This window comes from Cryptomeria japonica, unplaced genomic scaffold (genome assembly GCF_030272615.1).
Source record: "Cryptomeria japonica unplaced genomic scaffold, Sugi_1.0 HiC_scaffold_74, whole genome shotgun sequence".
Classification (NCBI taxonomy): Eukaryota; Viridiplantae; Streptophyta; class Pinopsida; order Cupressales; family Cupressaceae; genus Cryptomeria; species Cryptomeria japonica.
Window position 1 is genome coordinate 77,501 of NW_026728896.1, and position 15,000 is coordinate 92,500.

Genomic DNA, 15,000 nt, shown 5'->3' on the forward strand with positions numbered 1-15,000 from the left:
CAAGGTGCGGCGTGCACGAAGTCGGAGCCCGGTTTGCCCCGGGTACGCACCTCGCGTGCACCTTCGCCGGGGTGGGCACCTCGGCTGGGTTGCGCGCCCTGGTGCGCACCAAGGAGCGCTCCGAAGTGTGCTCCAAGGTGCGGCGTGCACGAAGTCGGAGCCCGGTTTGCCCCGGGTGCGCACCTTCGCCGCGGTGCGCACCATGGCGTGCACGAAGTCGGAGCCCGGTTTGCCCCGGGTGCGCACCTCGCGTGCACCTTCGGCGGGGTTGCGCGCCCTGGTGGGCACCATGGTGCGCACCAAGGAGCGCTCCGAAGTGTGCTCCAAGGTGCGGCGTGCACGAAGTCGGAGCCCGGTTTGCCCCGGGTGCGCACCTCGCGTGCACCTTCGGCGGGGTTGCGCGCCCTGGTGGGCACCATGGTGCGCACCAAGGAGCGCTCCGAAGTGTGCTCCAAGGTGCGGCGTGCACGAAGTCGGAGCCCGGTTTTCCCCGGGTGCGCACCTCGCGTGCACCTTCGCCGCGGTGGGCACCATGGCGTGCACGAAGTCGGAGCCCGGTTTGCCCCGGGTGCGCACCTCGCGTGCACCTTCGCCGGGGTGGGCACCTCGGCTGGGTTGCGCGCCCTGGTGCGCACCAAGGAGCGCTCCGAAGTGTGCTCCAAGGTGCGGCGTGCACGAAGTCGGAGCCCGGTTTGCCCCGGGTGCGCACCTCGCGTGCACCTTCGCCAGGGTGGGCACCTCGGTGCGCACACCTTCTCAATGTTTTCTTGCCTTTTCTGGAAATTGGTGAAGGCAGCGCATCAAAGGTGCGCACCCCGGTGTGCTCCGAGGTGCGAACCCGAGAGCGCTCCGAGGTGCCCACGAAGTCGAAAGTCGGGTTAATTGCATTGTTTTCCCCGGGTGCGCTCCGAGGTGCGCAACATCGGCGCGCACCAAGGAGGGCTCCGAAGTGTGCTCCAAGGTGCGCACGATGGCGTGCACCTCTGGTGCGCACGATTCGGAGCTCGGTTTGACCGGGGTGCGCACACCTTGGCTGGGTTGCGCACCTTTTGTGCGCTCCAAGGTGCGCACGAAGTCGGAGCTCGGTTTGCCCCGGGTGCGCACCTTCGCCAGGGTGCGCACCTTGATGCGCACGCCTTGGCTGGGCTGCGCACCTTGGTGGGCGCCATGGTGCGCACCTTTCGTGCGCTCCAAGGTGCGCACGAAGTCGGAGCTCGGTTTGCCCCGGGTGCGCACCTTGGTGGGCGCCATGGTGCACTCCGAGGTGCCCAAGATTGGTGCGCACCAAGGAGCGCTCCGAAGTGCGCTCCAAGGTGCGCGCGAAGTCGAAAGTTGGGTTAATTGTCCGGTTTGCCTCGGGTGCGCACCTTGCGTGCACCTTCGCCAGGGTGGGCGCCTTGGTGCGCACACCTTGGCTGGGCTGCGCACACCTTGGCACCCGCGTTTCCTTCATTTTAAATTTTTTTTTTTTACAATCTCTCAAGTGGGAAATTCTATAATCTCAACTTTTTTTGCCTTTTCAGGAAACTTTTGAATGGAGCGCATCATTGGTGCGCTCCGAAGTGTGCTCCAAAGCTCTCTCCAGCTGCGTGCACCTGCCCCGGCCGCGCACCCGGCCCCGCCCAGCTTCGCTCACCTGTCCCGGGCGTCTGGTGCGGAACCTTAGAGTAAGAAACATCACCGTGCACCTTGGCCAACGTGCGCGACTCGACCGAGCGCGCACTGGCCGAGGTGCACACCGATTTCACCTGGGTGCGCGCGCAGCACCTCGGGCGCACCGGGGTGCGCGCACAACGCCCGGGTTGCACCGTGGCCTGTGTGCTCGGGGTGCCTCGGGTGCGCGCTCGGTGTCGCCCCCGCGCGCGCGGTAGTGCGGGCAGCGCACCCCGGCCCGGCCCGGCCCCGACGAGAACGCAAACGGGCAAAAGGTTTATTCAAATAGCATTGCGACGCCCGGCGAAAAACTAAAAAAGGGTGCAACACCGGGACTTCCCGGGAGGTCACCCATCCCAGTACTACTCCGGCCCAAGCGCGCTTAACTGCGGAGTTCTGATGGGATCCGGTGCACTAATGCTGGTATGATCGCACCCGTTATGAGCTTGTCGCAGTGTGTACTTAGCAAACCGCGACCCACGTGCGAATCCACCCCGGCCACCCACCCCCGTCGAGGTGCACACCCTCCCTCGCGAAGTGCGCCCCGTTCGCCAAGTGTGAGCCCTGCCCGGGTGCGCGCACCTTGCTAGGGCGTCGGGTGTGCACCCGGCCCGGCCTACGTGCGTGCACCTGGAGGGGGCGTCGTGTGCGTGCAGTGTCCCGTCTGCAACGCGGTGCCCACACACCACCTCGGGCGCAACGACCTGCGCTCACATGTGGGCCGAGTGCACCTTGGTGCATGTTCGGGGCGCCTCGGGTGCACGCTCGATCTTGCCCCGGTGCACCAAGGCGCTCGGTTTGCCCCGGGTGCGCACTTGGTGCAAGGTGGGCACCCAAAATAGGGATCAAGCACCAAAACACAAGTTTCGGGATGCAAAATGGGACCCAAGGACCACAAATGCGTTCCAAGACCCATGATGGGTCCACGAGAACAAAAATGTGTTCCGAGACTTAATAAACAAATATTGGGTTTTAGGAGAAGAAACATGCTCTGATGCCCAAAACGAGAATCGACCCCGAAAAGGCCACAGGCCAAAAGTGGGATGCGAGACAAAAAAAAATGGGACCCGAGGACCAAAATTGGGTTCCCAGGTCGAAGACAGGGCAACCGGACAAGAAACGACCTCTAAGGCTCGAAATGAGTCCCGACGACTAAAACTTGACAAGAAGCACCCATCAGGCACCCAACTCGACACCCATGGGATGCCGACCCACCCGGGCTTCCACCTAGCACACCTTGGCACCCACCCACCCTCGCACCCAACCTCGCACCCAACTTAGCACCTTTGAACCCACATTGGCACTCACCCTGACCCTGGCACCTTGGAACCCACATTGGCACTCACCTTGACCCTGGCACCCACCTTTGCACTCACCTTGGGACCCACCCTGGCTCCCACCTCGGCACCCACCCAGACACCCACCTTGGTTCCTTGGCACCCACCTTGGATCCTTGGCACCCACCCCGACACCCACCTTGGCACGCAACTTGGCTACTTGCCACCCACCTTGGCTCCTTGACGCCCACCCCGACAACCACCCCGTGACCTACCCTGGCTAGGGTTGGTGCACACCCACCCTGGTGCCCACCTTGGCACCCACCCTATGACCCACCTTGGCACGCACCTTAGTACCCACCCCGTTACCCACCCTAGGACCCACCCCGTGACCCACCTTGGCCAGGGTGGGTGCACCCACCCTGGTGCCCACCTTGGCACCCACCCATCCTAGCACCCAGCCTGTGACCGGGCTTGGAACCCAACCTTGCACCCGCACCCGTCTTGGCCAGTGTGGGTGCGCACCCATCCTGGCACCCACGTTGTGACACACCCTTTAACCCACGCACCCTAGCACCCACGTTGGCACCCACCTTGGAACCCAACCTAGCAACTTGGCACCCACCCCGTGACCCACCTTGGCATCCACCATAGCAGTCGCCGACTTGGCACCCACCTCGGCACCCACCTTGACACTTGTGGACCCACCTTGCCACTCACCCTAGCATCGACCCATCCTAGCACCCACCCTGGCACCTTTGCACCCTAGCACTCACCCATCCTAGCACCTAACCTGTGACCCACCTTGACACTCACCCTCGCACCCACCTTGGAACCCAACCTAGCACCCACCCACCCTGACACCAACCCTAGCACCTACCCACCCTTGCACCCACCCTGTGACCCATCTTGGCACCCACCCATCCTACCACTCAACCTATCACCCACCTTCTCACCCACCTTGGCATCCACCTTAGCACCCACCCACACTGGCACCTTGGCACCCACCTCGGGCAAGGTGGGTGCACACCCACCCTGGCACCCAATTTAGAACCCACCGAGCATGTTACCCACCTTGGCACCCACATTGCAGCCCACCCTAGTACCCACCCTATGACCCACATTGGCATCCACACCCTAGCACCCAGGCACCTCGACACCCGCCTTGACACCCACCCTAGCACTGAACCTGTGACCCACCTTGGAACTCACCCTAGAACCCACCCACCCTGTGAACCACCTTGGCATCCACCTTAGCACCCACCCACCTTGGCACCCACTCTAGCACTCACCCATCCTAACACCCAACTTGTTACCCACCTTGGCACCCGCCCTCGCGTCCACCTTGAAACCCACCCTAGCACCCACCCACGCAGGAGCCCACCTTGGCACCCAACCTAACACCCACGCATCCTGGCACCCAACTTGTGACCCACCTTGGAACCCACCCTAGTACCCACCTTTGAACCCACTATATCACCAACCCACCTTGGCACCCACCCTATGACCCTCTTTGGAATCCACCCTAGCACGCACCCACCCTGGCACCCACCATGGAGCGCACCCTAGCACCCACCCACCTCGGCACGCACCTCAACACCCACCTTGGTGTGCGCACTGCGCCAACCTCTCAAAGACCCTATGTGGTGCGCTCCAAAGTGTACACCTTTGGTGCGCTCCAAGGTGCGCACCTTTGGTGCACACCGAGGTGCACACCAAAGTGTGCACCGAGGTGAGCACCAAAGTGCACTCCAGGGTGCACACCAAGGCGTGCACCTTTGGTGCGGTCAATGCAAACGAATTCGGAAGTTGGGGTCGATGTCCTAATCGCTGCTGCAGACTACACGTATGAGAATCGGACAAATAGCTTTATATAGGGGAGGTGTTGCGTTTGATGGGTCGACTCCCCTGGTTGTGTGCACTGCACCAACTTCAAAGACCCTGTCTTGTTTAAGAAGTCAAAAGTTGGGGTGGATGTCCTAATCATTGCTGCAGTCTACGCATGTATGAGAATCAGACAAATAGCTTATATAGGGGAGGTGTTGCATTCGGTGGGTTGACTCCCCTGGTTGTGCGCACTGCGCCAACCTCAAAGACCCCGCATAGCAGAAGAAGTCGGAAGTCGGATTTTGGTGAGCACCAAGGCGTGCACCTTTGGTGCGGTCAACGCAGACGAATTCAGAAGTTGGGGTGGATGTCCTAATCGTTGTTGCAGGCTACACATGTATGAGAATCAGACAAATAGCTTATATAGGGGAGGTGTTGGGTTTGATGGGTCAACTCCCTTGGTTGTGCGCATTACGCCAACCTCAAAGACCTTGTTTTCGTTAAGAAGTCAAAAGTTGGGGTCAATGTCCTAATGGCTCCTGCAGGCTACACATGTATGAGAATCGGACAAATAGCTTATATAGGGGAGGTGTTGGGTTTGATGGGTCGACTCCCCTGGTTGTGCGCATTACGTCAACCTCAAAGACCTTGTTTTCGTTAAGAAGTCAAAAGTTGGGGTCGATGTCCTAATTGCTCCTGTAGACTACACATGTATGAGAATCAGACAAATAGCTTATATAGGGGAGGTGTTGGGTTTGATGGGTTGACTCCCCTAGTTGTTCGCATTACACCAACCTCAAAGACCTTGTTTTCGTTTAGAAGCCGAAAGTTGGGGTCGATGTCCTAATTGCTCCTGCAGGCTACGCATGTATGAGAATCAGACAAATAGCTTATATAGGGGAGGTGTTGGGTTTGATGGGTCGACTCCCCTGGTTGTGCGCATTGCGCCAACCTCAAAGACCCTGCATTGCGGATGAAGTCGAAAGTCAGAGTTTGGTGTGCTACAAGGTGTGGTCGAAGGTGCTCACCTAGGTGTGCACCTTTGGAGCACAGGAAAAGTGCCCTCCAAAAGTGCGCACCTTTGGAGTGCACAAAAGTGCCCTCCAAAAGTGCGCACCTTTGGAGCGCAGAAAAGTGCCCTCCAAAAAGTGCCCTCCAAAAGTGCGCACCTTTGGAGCGCAGAAAAGTGCCCTCCAAAAAGTGCCCTCCAAAAGTGCGCACCTTTGGAGCGCAGAAAAGTGCCCTCCAAAAAGTGCCCTCCAAAAGTGCGCACCTTTGGAGCGCAGAAAAGTGCCCTCCAAAAAGTGCCCTCCAAAAGTGCGCACCTTTGGAGCGCAGAAAAGTGCCCTCCAAAAAGTGCCCTCCAAAAGTGCGCACCTTTGGAGCGCAGAAAAGTGCCCTCCAAAAAGTGCCCTCCAAAAGTGCGCACCTTTGGAGCGCAGAAAAGTGCCCTCCAAAAAGTGCCCTCCAAAAGTGCGCACCTTTGGAGCGCAGAAAAGTGCCCTCCAAAAAGTGCCCTCCAAAAGTGCGCACCTTTGGAGCGCAGAAAAGTGCCCTCCAAAAAGTGCCCTCCAAAAGTGCGCACCTTTGGAGCGCAGAAAAGTGCCCTCCAAAAAGTGCCCTCCAAAAGTGCGCACCTTTGGAGCGCAGAAAAGTGCCCTCCAAAAGTGCGCACTTTTGGTGCGCACCAAGGCGCTGGTTCGGTCGTTGCAGGCGAGTTCGGAAGTTGGGGTCGATGTCCTGAGCGGAGGTGCAAACTACACAGGTGTCGGAATCGGACAAATAGCTTATATAGGGGAGGTGTATGCTTCGATGGGTCGACTCCCCAGGTTGAGCGCACCGCGCCAACCTCAAAGACCCTACGGTATGGATGAAGTCGGAAGTTGGGTCCGATGACCGATTCGATTAGTAGGTATGCTCATGAGGTCGGAATTTGGGTCCGATGACCTGCCATGTGCAGGAAGGCGAATGTTGACACTGTGCGTTGCAAGGTGCACACCAAGGCGCTGGTGCGGTCTTTTTAGTCGAGTTCGGAAGTTGGGGTCGATGTCCTGATCGGAGGTGCAAGCTACACAGGTGTGGGAATCGGACAAATAGCTTATATAGGGGAGGTGTATGCTTCGTTGGGTCGACTCCCCGGGTTGAGCGCACCGCGCCAACCTCAAAGACCCTACGGTATGGATGAAGTCGGAAGTTGGGTCCGATGACCGATTCGATATGTAGGCATACTCGCGAGGTCGGAATTTGGGTCCGATGACCTGCCACGTGCAGGAAGGCGAATGTTGGCACTGTGCGTTGCAAGGTGCGCACCAAGGCGCTGGTTCGGTCGTTGGAGGCGAGTTCGGAAGTTGGGGTCGATGTCTTGATCGGAGGTGCAAACTACACAGGTGTGGGAATCGGACAAATAGCTTATATAGGGGAGGTGTATGCTTCGTTGGGTCGACTCCCCGGGTTGAGCGCACCGCGCCAACCTCAAAGACCCTACGGTATGGATGAAGTCGGAAGTTGGGTCCGATGACCGATTCGATATGTAGGCATACTCGCGAGGTCGGAATTTGGGTCCGATGACCTGCCATGTGCAGGAAGGCGAATGTTGGGACTGTGCGTCGCAAGGTGCGCACCAAGGCGCTGGTGCCGTCGTTGCAGTCGAGTTCGGAAGTTGGGGTCGATGTCCTGGTCAGAGGTGCAAACTACACAGGTGTGGGAATCGGACAAATAGCTTATATAGGGGAGGTGTATGCTTCGATGGGTCGACTCCCTGGGTTGAGCGCACCGCGCCAACCTCAAAGACCCTACAGTATGGATGAAGTCGGAAGTTGGGTCCGATGACCGATTCGATACGTAGGCATATTGGCGAGGTCTGAATTTGTGTCCGATGACCTGCCATGCGCAGGAAGGCGGAATTTGGGTCCGATGACCGAGTTGATGGCGTGCCATGCGCAGAAAGGCGGAATTTGGGTCCGATGACCGAGTTGATGTTGATGGCCCGCCATGCACAGGAAGGCGGAATTTGGGTCCGATGACCGATTTGAAGGCGTGCCATACGCAAAAAGGCGGAGTTTGGGTCCGATGACCGAGTTGATATTGATGGCCCGCCATGCGCAGGAAGGCGGAATTTGGGTCCGATGACCTGACATACGCATGGAGTCCGACTCGGGGGCCGATGTTCGATTCGATGACTTGCATTGTGGGTAAAGTCGGAAGTTGTGGTCTTTGACCCGATTCGATGACCAGACTTCGGCTGCTTGAGAATCGGACAAATAACTTATATAGGGGAGGTAGTGTTCTCGAGCATCCTCCCCCCGTGCCCGTTTATGTCGATTGATGCTGGTGCTCGACTGGTTGGAGCGCTCGGATGCAAAAATCTTGCACCAGGATTTATCGATTGTGATGGACACGGCAAGTCTCCTGATTGCTATGCAGGAGCTCATCGTGAATCTCTATGCGGCCTTGGTATGGACTCGACCTGCGGAATGGTTCGGCAATGGTAGTCGCTCCAACACGTCCTTGCAATGGCCACAGAGGTGATTCGACTAGAGCTCCAGTCTAGCTTTAGGGTTGCTTGGCGGACTGGTATAGCCGCGATCGAGTTCCGGCCATGAACGTTTTAGATAGCTCTTGGGCTTTCTGGGACGGAAGTCGGAAGTTTGGGCTGTTGTCCGATTTGATGACCATTCTTCGGATGTGTGAGAATCGGACAAATAACTTATATAGGGGACTGTGTTGTCTCACGCAGCCCCCTCCGTGCCCCTCTATCTCGACCGATGTTGGTGCTTGAAAGGGTTGGGATCGCTCGGATTTATAAACGTGCACCACCATTTGTCGAGTGTGAGGGACGCGGCAGGTCTCCTAAATGCTATGCGGGCGCTCTCTGAGAATCTCTATCCGGCCTCGACACAGACTAGTCTTGCTGAATGGTTTGGCACTGGTAGTCGATCCAACACGTCGTTGTTGTGGCCGCCTAGGCGATTCGATTCGAGCCCCCGTCTAGCTTTTGGGTTGCTTGGCGGATTTTGCCCTATCCGCAAGTGAGCTCGGTCCCTAAACGTTCGAGAAACCCGATTGCTATGCGCCGACTCTCTTTCTTGCGAGCCTCCATCTAGCTTTTGGGTCTCTACGGAACGGAAGTCGGAATCTGGGACCGTTGTTTGATTCGACGAGGCAGACTACGGTTGTGCGAGAATCGGACAAATAACTTATATAGGGGAGGTGTTGACTGGAGCATTCTCCCCCGTGCCCCTCTAACTCGACCAATGCTGGCGCTCGAACGGTGGTAGCGCTCGGATTTTCATTGAGCGCCAGCATTGGTCGATTTAGAGGGGCATGCGAGATTCCCGAATGCTATGCGAGGGCTCTAACGGAAATGTCTATTGGTTTCGGTATGGATGCAATTGCGAGTGGTTCGGCAAAGGTAGTCGTTCCGATGCGTCCATGTCGTGGCCAAATCGATAATTCGATTTGAGCCCTCGTATAGCATTTGGGTCTCTCGATGTGATTCCGCATTCCAGTCCCTTTGGGCACTGCTTGAGCCGCATCCCAGGGGGTTCCCTTCCCAATAATCTGCCTCGCAACCCGATTGCTATGCGGTGAGGCTCCTCGGCCGCCTCGGAACTATCTGTGTATCAGACGCATCGCGGGATAAGGGGTTGGCAACGGTAGTCGCCCCAAGCGCGTCCGATGCTTGGACCATTCCGAGGCGGCCCTGAAGCCTCTTCCGTCTAGCCGTTGGGTCCTTCTCGCCGCATCCCTCGCCTCGCACCCCGATTGCTATGCGGTGAGGCTCCTCGGCCGCCTCGGAACTATCTGTGTATCGGACGCGTCGCGGGATAAGGGGTTGTCACTGGTAGTCGCCCCAAGCGCGTCCGATGCTTGGACCATTCCGAGGCGGCCCTGAAGCCTCTTCCGTCTAGCCGTTGGGTCCTTCTCGCCGCATCCCTCGCCTCGCACCCCGATTGCTATGCGGTGAGGCTCCTCGGCCGCCTCGGAACTATCTGTGTATCGGACGCGTCGCGGGATAAGGGGTTGTCATTGGTAGTCGCCCCAAGCGCGTCCGATGCTTGGACCATTCCGAGGCGGCCCTGAAGCCTCTTCCGTCTAGCCGTTGGGTCCTTCTCGCCGCATCCCTCGCCTCGCACCCCGATTGCTATGCGGTGAGGCTCCTCGGCCGCCTCGGAACTATCTGTGTATCGGACGCGTCGCGGGATAAGGGGTTGTCACTGGTAGTCGCCCCAAGCGCGTCCGATGCTTGGACCATTCCGAGGCGGCCCTGAAGCCTCTTCCGTCTAGCCGTTGGGTCCTTCTCGCCGCATCCCTCGCCTCGCACCCCGATTGCTATGCGGTGAGGCTCCTCGGCCGCCTCGGAACTATCTGTGTATCGGACGCGTCGCGGGATAAGGGGTTGTCACTGGTAGTCGCCCCAAGCGCGTTCGATGCTTGGACCATTCCGAGGCGGCCCTGAAGCCTCTTCCGTCTAGCCGTTGGGTCCTTCTCGCCGCATCCCTCGCCTCGCACCCCGATTGCTATGCGGTGAGGCTCCTCGGCCGCCTTGGAACTATCTGTGTATCGGACGCGTCGCGGGATAAGGGGTTGTCACTGGTAGTCGCCCCAAGCGCGTCCGATGCTTGGACCATTCCGAGGCGGACCCGAAGCCTCTTCCGTCTAGCCGTTGGGTCCTTCTCGCCGCATCCTTCGCCTCGCACCCCGATTGCTATGCGGTGAGGCTCCTCGGCCGCCTCGGAACTATCTGTGTATCGGACGCGTCGCGGGATAAGGGGTTGTCACTGGTAGTCGCCCCAAGCGCGTCCGATGCTTGGACCATTCCGAGGCGGACCCGAAGCCTCTTCCGTCTAGCCGTTGGGTCCTTCTCGCCGCATCCCTCGCCTCGCACCCCGATTGCTATGCGGTGAGGCTCCTCGGCCGCCTTGGAACTATCTGTGTATCGGACGCGTCGCGGGATAAGGGGTTGTCACTGGTAGTCGCCCCAAGCGCGTCCGATGCTTGGACCATTCCGAGGCGGACCCGAAGCCTCTTCCGTCTAGCCGTTGGGTCCTTCTCGCCGCATCCCTCGCCTCGCACCCCGATTGCTATGCGGTGAGGCTCCTCGGCCGCCTTGGAACTATCTGTGTATCGGACGCGTCGCGGGATAAGGGGTTGTCACTGGTAGTCGCCCCAAGCGCGTCCGATGCTTGGACCATTCCGAGGCGGACCCGAAGCCTCTTCCGTCTAGCCGTTGGGTCCTTCTCGCCGCATCCCTCGCCTCGCACCCCGATTGCTATGCGGTGAGGCTCCTCGGCCGCCTTGGAACTATCTGTGTATCGGACGCGTCGCGGGATAAGGGGTTGTCACTGGTAGTCGCCCCAAGCGCGTCCGATGCTTGGACCATTCCGAGGCGGCCCCGAAGCCTCTTCCGTCTAGCCGTTGGGTCCTTCTCGCCGCATCCCTCGCCTCGCACCCCGATTGCTATGCGGTGAGGCTCCTCGGCCGCCTTGGAACTATCTGTGTATCGGACGCGTCGCGGGATAAGGGGTTGTCACTGGTAGTCGCCCCAAGCGCGTCCGATGCTTGGACCATTCCGAGGCGGCCCCGAAGCCTCTTCCGTGTAGCCGTTGGGTCCTTCTCGCCGCATCCCTCGCCTCGCACCCCGATTGCTATGCGGTGAGGCTCCTCGGCCGCCTTGGAACTATCTGTGTATCGGACGCGTCGCGGGATAAGGGGTTGTCACTGGTAGTCGCCCCAAGCGCGTCCGATGCTTGGACCATTCCGAGGCGGACCTGAAGCCTCTTCCCTCTAGCCGTTGGGGCTTTCTCGCCGCATCCCTCGCCTCGCACCCTGATTGCTATGCTGTGAGGCTCCTCGGCCGCCTTGGAACTATCTGTGTATCGGACGCATCGCGGGATAAGGGGTTGGCAGTGGTAGTCGCCCCAAGCGCATCCGATGCTTGGACCATTCCGAGGCGGCCCTGCAGCCTCTTCCGTCTAGCCGTTGGGGCCATCTCGCCGCATCCCCCACCTCGCACCACGATTGCTATGCGGTGAGGCTCCTTGGCCGCCTCGGAACTATCTGTGTATCGGACGCATCGCGGGATAAGGGGTTGTCACTGGTAGTCGCCCCAAGCGCGTCCGATGCTTGGACTATTCCGAGGCGGCCCTGCAGCCTCTTCCGTCTAGCCGTTGGGGCCATCTCGCTGCATCCCCCACCTCCTCGGCCGCCTCGGAACTATCTGTGTATCGGACGCATCGCGGGATAAGGGGTTGGCAGTGGTAGTCGCCCCAAGCGCGTCCGATGCTTGGACTATTCCGAGGCAGCCCTGCAGCCTCTTCCGTCTAGCCTTTGGGGCCATCTCGCCGCATCCCTCGCCTCGCACCCCGATTGCTATGCGGTGAGGCTCCTCGGCCGCCTGGGAACTATCTTCGTATCGGACGCATCGCGGGATAAGGGGTTGTCACTGGTAGTCGCCCCAAGCGCGTCCGATGCTTGGACTATTCCGAGGCGGCCCTGTGGCCTCTTCCGTCTAGCCGTTGGGGCCATCTCGCCGCATCCCCCACCTCGCACCCCGATTGCTATGCGGTGAGGCTCTTCGGCCGCCTTGGAACTATCTTCGTATCGGACGCATCGCGGGATAAGGGGTTGTCACTGGTAGTGGCCCCAAGCGCGTCCGATGCTTGGACTATTCCGAGGCGGCCCTGCAGCCTCTTCCGTCTAGCCGTTGGGGCCATCTCGCCGCATCCCCCACCTCGCACCCCGATTGCTATGCGGTGAGGCTCCTCGGCCGCCTTGGAACTATCTTCGTATCGGACGCATCGCGGGATAAGGGGTTGTCACTGGTAGTCGCCCCAAGCGCGTCCGATGCTTGGACTATTCCGACGCGGCCCTGTGGCCTCTTCCGTCTAGCCGTTGGGGCCATCTCGCCGCATCCCCCACCTCGCACCCCGATTGCTATGCGGTGAGGCTCCTCGGCCGCCTTGGAACCATCTTCGTATCGGACGCATCGCGGGATAGGGGGCTGTCACTGGTAGTCGCCCCAAGCGTGTCCGATGCTTGGACCATTCCTAGGCGGCCCTGAAGCCTCTTCCGTCTAGCCGTTGGGGCCTTCCCGCCCCATCCCTCGCCTCGCACCCCCGATTGCTATGCGGTGAGGCTCCTCGGCCGCCTTGGAACCATCTGTGTATCGGACGCATCGCGGGATAAGGGGTTGGCACTGGCAGTCGCCCCAAGCGCGTCCGATGCTTGGACCATTCCGAGGTGGCCCTGAAGCCTCTTCCGTCTAGCCGTTGGGGCCTTCCCGCCCCATCCCTCGCCTCGCACCCCGATTGATATGCGGTGAGGCTCCTCGGCCGCCTTGGAACTATCTGTGTATCGGACGCATCGCGGGATAAGGGGTTGGCACTGGTAGTCGTCCCAATCGCATCCGATGCTTGGACCATTCCGAGGCGGCCCTGCAGCCTCTTCCGTTTAGCCGTCGGGGCCTTCCCGCCGCATCCCTCGCCTCGCATCCCGATTCCTATGCGGTGAGTCTTCTCGGCCGCCGCGGAACTATACCTGTTATTGCTACTGCATCCTTCGGCTGGTAACCTCCTCTGCCGCCTTGGAACGTTCTCTTTGTCGGACGCGTCGCGGGATAAGGGGTTGGCACTGGTAGTCGCCCCAAGCGCGCCCGATGCATAGACCGCTCCGAGTCGACCTTGCTTTCAGCCTCTCACATGCATAGACCTCTCTGAGTCGACCCTGCAGCCTCTCACGTTTAGCCTTTGGAATCTCGCCTCACAACATGATTGCTATCCTTGATGCATCCCTTGCCTCGAGCCCTGATTGCTTTCTTGGCTGCATCCCTCCTCTCCTCACAGCCCGGTTGTCATCACTGCTTCATCCGTCGCTTCATGCATTCTGGCTGCTGGGCCCTTCCCACCGCACACCTCGATTGCTATCTCTTCTGCATCACACACCCCGATTGCTATCTCTGCTACATCCCTCGGCTCTCACTTCTGCATCCTTCGCCTCACACCTCGATTGCTATCAATGCTGCATCCGTAACCTCACACCCCGATTGCTATGCGGGGAGGCTCCTTGGCCGCCTTGGAAATTTCTGTGTGTCGGACGCACCGCGGGATAAGGGGTTGGCACTGGTAGTCGCCCCAAGTGCGCCCGATTCTTAGACCGCTTCGAGGTGACCTCGTAGCCTCTTTCGTCCAGGCTTCCTGCCTTCAACGCCCTTTTTACACCTCGATTGCTATGCGCGGGCTCGTTGGCGTCTATCACCTCTCTGCGAAGAGTGGCACGATGATTGTTGGGGTAAATCGTAGCAGTCCGATCTCTGGCCTTGGGCCATTGTGAGGGCTGATCGATTTCCTGTGCGCATCTCGTGTTCGCCCAGTAACAGACTCGACGACTTGTAATCGGTCTTGTTCCCGATTGTTCCTGGAGGTAGTCTTCGGAACTCTTGGATTTGACCTGTCACTCGAACTGTCCTCTTCCGAGGATGCTTGTGTGTGTGTGCTTGTGCCATTTCCTTGGCGGTATTAACGAGATATTAAAGAGCGGAGTGAGCGCCTCGCCCAGCTATGTTTGGGGCTCTCACTCCCTTACCCGGTGTGCGACCGCTTTGCACGTAGGTTGCGGAGCATCGCGACTCTTTCGATGTTTGGCGGTTGTCTTCCGGTGATGCGTTGGTCCCGAAGTGCACGTTACTAGCATTTCTGCCATTGTTCTCGATCTTTGGCACGTTCCTTCGTTGCAATTGGATATATATCTCCGTTTATACGCGCAGGCTTCTCCCGCCTATTCAGCGCTGTCCCACTCTCAGCACTCTCGTGGTCTCCTTGGCTTCTCTCTCCCGTGAGCGAGCTCTCTTCTCGAGTCTTTTCCATGTCCCATGGAGGTTGCCTTGCGAAATTCGGGCACACAAACGTGACCGGATAAGAGCGGAATTGCCTATGAGGAGAAGCTCACCTTAGGGAGCAGCAATGCCGAGTGTTTCGACAGAGGGTAGAGGGGGCGTTGTTTGGGCGGTTGCACAAAAGAGTGCTACGTTTGCACTGAAGGTTGCTTCTTCGTCTCCGACGAACTCTTCGAGGCAAAAAAGCTTGTTTACGGGGTCGAGGTGGGACTGTTCGTGCGAGTTGCGCCACCAAAAGTGCGTAGGGGGCATATACCTGGGAAATGGATGTCTCTGAGTGGCCTTACTCGGTCGCGTGCACGGTGCATTCTCTAACGGCAGGACTGTCGCGAGCATGTGCGGTTCGGATGT

The 15,000-nt window shown here is 59.2% G+C and overlaps 1 non-coding gene across 1 annotated transcript; it reads right to left on the reverse strand.

Annotated features, from left to right (window-relative positions):
- Positions 1 to 1,971: 1,971 nt before the first annotated feature.
- LOC131864010 (5S ribosomal RNA) lies at positions 1,972 to 2,090 on the reverse strand. Its single transcript, XR_009362902.1, has one exon. It is a non-coding gene; the product is annotated as a 5S ribosomal RNA (ribosomal RNA).
- Between the last annotated feature and the right edge of the window lie 12,910 nt (positions 2,091 to 15,000).